This window comes from Petaurus breviceps, unplaced genomic scaffold (assembly GCF_028583685.1).
Source record: "Petaurus breviceps papuanus isolate PSGF00001 unplaced genomic scaffold, PetGlider_PUasm1.0 100, whole genome shotgun sequence".
NCBI classification, from domain to species: domain Eukaryota; kingdom Metazoa; phylum Chordata; class Mammalia; order Diprotodontia; family Petauridae; genus Petaurus; species Petaurus breviceps.
The window spans coordinates 3,973,537-3,976,960 of NW_027185573.1; positions in this window are offsets into that span (position 1 = coordinate 3,973,537).

The window sequence follows — 3,424 nt, forward strand, 5'->3', positions numbered from 1 at the left end:
AGAAGAAGAAGAAGAAGAAGAAGAAGAAGAAGAAGAAGAAGAAGAAGGAGAAGAACAAGGAGGAGGAGGAGGAGGAGGAGAAGAAGAAGAAGAAGAAGAAGAAGAAGAAGAAGAAGAAGAAGAAGAAGAAGAAGAAGAAGAAGAAGAAGAAGAAGAAAAAAGGGAAGGGGAGAGAAAGAATGAAAGAGACAAAGAGAGGCTGTGCCTGAAGTCATCAGGGCCTGACCATTTGGCTACATCGTGCTAAGAGAGATAGCCAGTCCCTCTCTCTATTCATCTTATCCTCCCCTCCCCAGCTGTGGGTAGGTTGATTGGCACTTTATGTTCACACTGGCAAAGGCTGTAATGGGCTCTTGGCCATCTGTTACTAGAGTTGGGACACACAAAAGGGAAGTTGTTTCCTTCCATTCTTTGTTCTGGTTTGCATTTTTCATCAAATATATGTAGCACATTTTCACACTGACCATCCTCTCAAAATTTGGACTATATTTCTAGAATAAATTTCCAGATGACCAGATGTGTGTCCTGTCTCAGAGCTGCAGCTAAAAAGGGTGAGTTTCTTCTCTTGGCCATTATAGGAATTACCTATGTAAGGTTTTGATGCCCTTTTTTATAAAGCTAGGAAAGGGTACGGTTAGGCTGTATGGTCCAGGACTTTGCCCATTCTAGCACGTCCATTTGACAGATTCCTTTGTCATTTTATATAGGAATATAACAGAGAATGGGGGCCCTTGGGCATGGGCAATTTATTGGCAGAGCAGATAGAGGAATAGACACAGCACCTGCTTTTACAAAGGAGGGCTGTGAGCTTCTCTTAGTGAACTCTTCCCAAATGCAGTCAACCTCACCCCAAATGACAGGTCATTTGAGACACTGAAGAGCAGCACTGGGCCCAATAACACTCATTTACCTTTTTATGGTATTGATTAGAGGTTGCCAACCCATCCGTGTGTTTGGAGCCTTTTCCTCTCAAATTTCCATTTTTATGGGAAAGGCAAGAAATAATCCTAGTAAATGACATTCAGAAGCCTGACTGATTAATAAAACCATCATCAATAACATCAGCTAACTACATTAATAACATGTAAACAACAATGCTCATTTTCGTCAATAATAGCCGCAGTCTGTTTATATCTGTACTCCCAGCATTGGAGATTTTGTCAGAGTGGGCATGCCCTCAACTCACACAGATAATGACCCATCAATGACTCGAGTTTATGGTCTTTGAAAATTACCAAAGCCAAAAAAATTCATTACCCTGTGGTCAACCCAATGATAAGCTTCCAATGACTTAGCTGGGATGGTTCTCCAGCAAGATATATGATGCCTGTCACTTAGGCCCCTACTCAAAGCTATTCCAATTGGGTAGGGCCTGCTAGGTCTCACACTCTGCTGAAACATAGGATCGCATATGTAGAGCTAGAAGGGACCAACTCCATTTTACAGATGAGGAAACTGAGGCAGACAGAGGTTAAGTGCCTTGCCCAGAATCACCCAGCAATAGTGAGGCAGGATTCATAATAATAGCTAACATTTATATAGTGCTTGCCAGACACCATGCTAAACACATCACAAACATCTCATTTGATCCTCACAACAACCCTGGGAGCTAGGTGCCATCATATTCCCATTTTGTCATTGTTGTTTTTGTTGTTCAGTAATGTCCAACTCTATGTGTTGGGTTTCTAGGCAAAGATATTGAAGTGACCTTATTTCTCCTAACCCAGATGGCAATAAGAAGTGATTTGCCATTCGCCTGCTCCATGGTGACCCTATTTTAAAATGAGGAACTGGGAGATGGCTAGGTGGCGCAGTAAATAGAGCACCAACCCTGGAGTCAGGAGGACCCGAGTTCAAATTTGACCTCAGACACTTAACACTTACTAGCCATGTGACCTTGGGCAAGTCACTTAACCCTGATTGCTCTGCCTTACCCCCTCCAAAAAGCAAAAAATAATAAAAACAATAAAAATTTAAAAAAATAAAATAAGGAACTGAGGCAAATAGGGTTAAATCACTTGTCCAGGGTCACGCAGCAGGTAGGTATCTGAGGCCAGATTTGTACTCAGGAAGATGAATGTCTGAGGCCACATTTGAACTCAGATCTTCCTGACTCCAGGCCTGATGTTCTATCTGGTGTGCCACCTTGCTACCCCAAATCCCAATTTTGCAAATGGAGAAACTGAGGCAGTCAGAAGTTAAATGAATTGCCCAGAGTCCAACAGCTATAAGCGAGGCAGGATTAGAACTCATGTCTTCTTGACTATAGACCCAGAACTTTAATATGCCTCTCTAGGTCCAGCTCTCTAATATTCTTCTTGTGTTCAGTCATTTCAGTCATGTATGACTCTTTGTTACCCCGTGTGAGGTTTTCCTGGCAAAGATACCAGTCTAGTCTGCCATTTCTTTCCCAAGTTCACTTGACAGATGAAGAAACTGAGGCAAACAGGGTTTGCCCCAGGTCTTGCCCAGGGACACACAGCTCATAAGTGTCCAAGGCCAGATTTGAACTCAAAAATTTGAACTCAAGTCTTCCTCACTGCAGGCCCAGCACTCTATGCACCATGGTTCCCCTATTTTACACCATCTAGCTGCCATAGCCTGCACTCTAATTACCCAGGGGACCATGATGAGGCAGCAGAGGACTGTGTATGGAATTTGGCAGTTTTCAAAATGCTTGGATTTTTATTTAATCTTCACAAATCAATGAAATCAACCAGGGTATTTTCTCCATTTTACAGATAAGAAAGATGAAATGCCCAGGGTTGAAAGTGACTTAGCTAAAGTCACACAGTAAGTTAGGTACTAGGTCAGGATTGGAACTGAGATCCCATGCCCAGTCTTCTTTCTGCCACACTGAACTATCTCTTGTATTGTGTTTTGCTTTGTAATCCTTAGAACATTTTCATGCACCTATCTCAGATGATTACTTGAGTCTCCCTCTTGGAAAATCTGGTCTCAGAATTTTGGGGGTTTTGGCTATGGATCCTGTTGAGTGAGCCACAAAAGAGGCCATTCTCAAACACAGAATATCTCATTTTTAAATCAAGAGCTCAGAGAGATTAGCTCAGAGTCATAAAGCCTGAATTCAAATCGGGCTCAGCTACTGGTCAGTGTGGCCTCAGTCAAAGCTTCTCATCTCTTTGGGTCTCAGTTTCCTTAACTGTAAAATGACGCAAGCAGACAAGATGTTCTTCAAGGTCCCTTCTGGCTCCATATCTGTTATCCTCATCCTGAAGAGACAAAGAAAAAGAGGAGGAGGAGGAGAAAAAGAAGGAAGAAGAAGAAGAAGAAGAAGAAGAAGAAGAAGAAGAAGAAGAAGAAGAAGAAGAAGAAGAAGAAGAAGAAGAAGAAGAAGAAGAAGAAGAAGAAGAAGAAGAAGAAGCCTATGCTGGGACAATCCACATTAACTGGGCATCTTTCC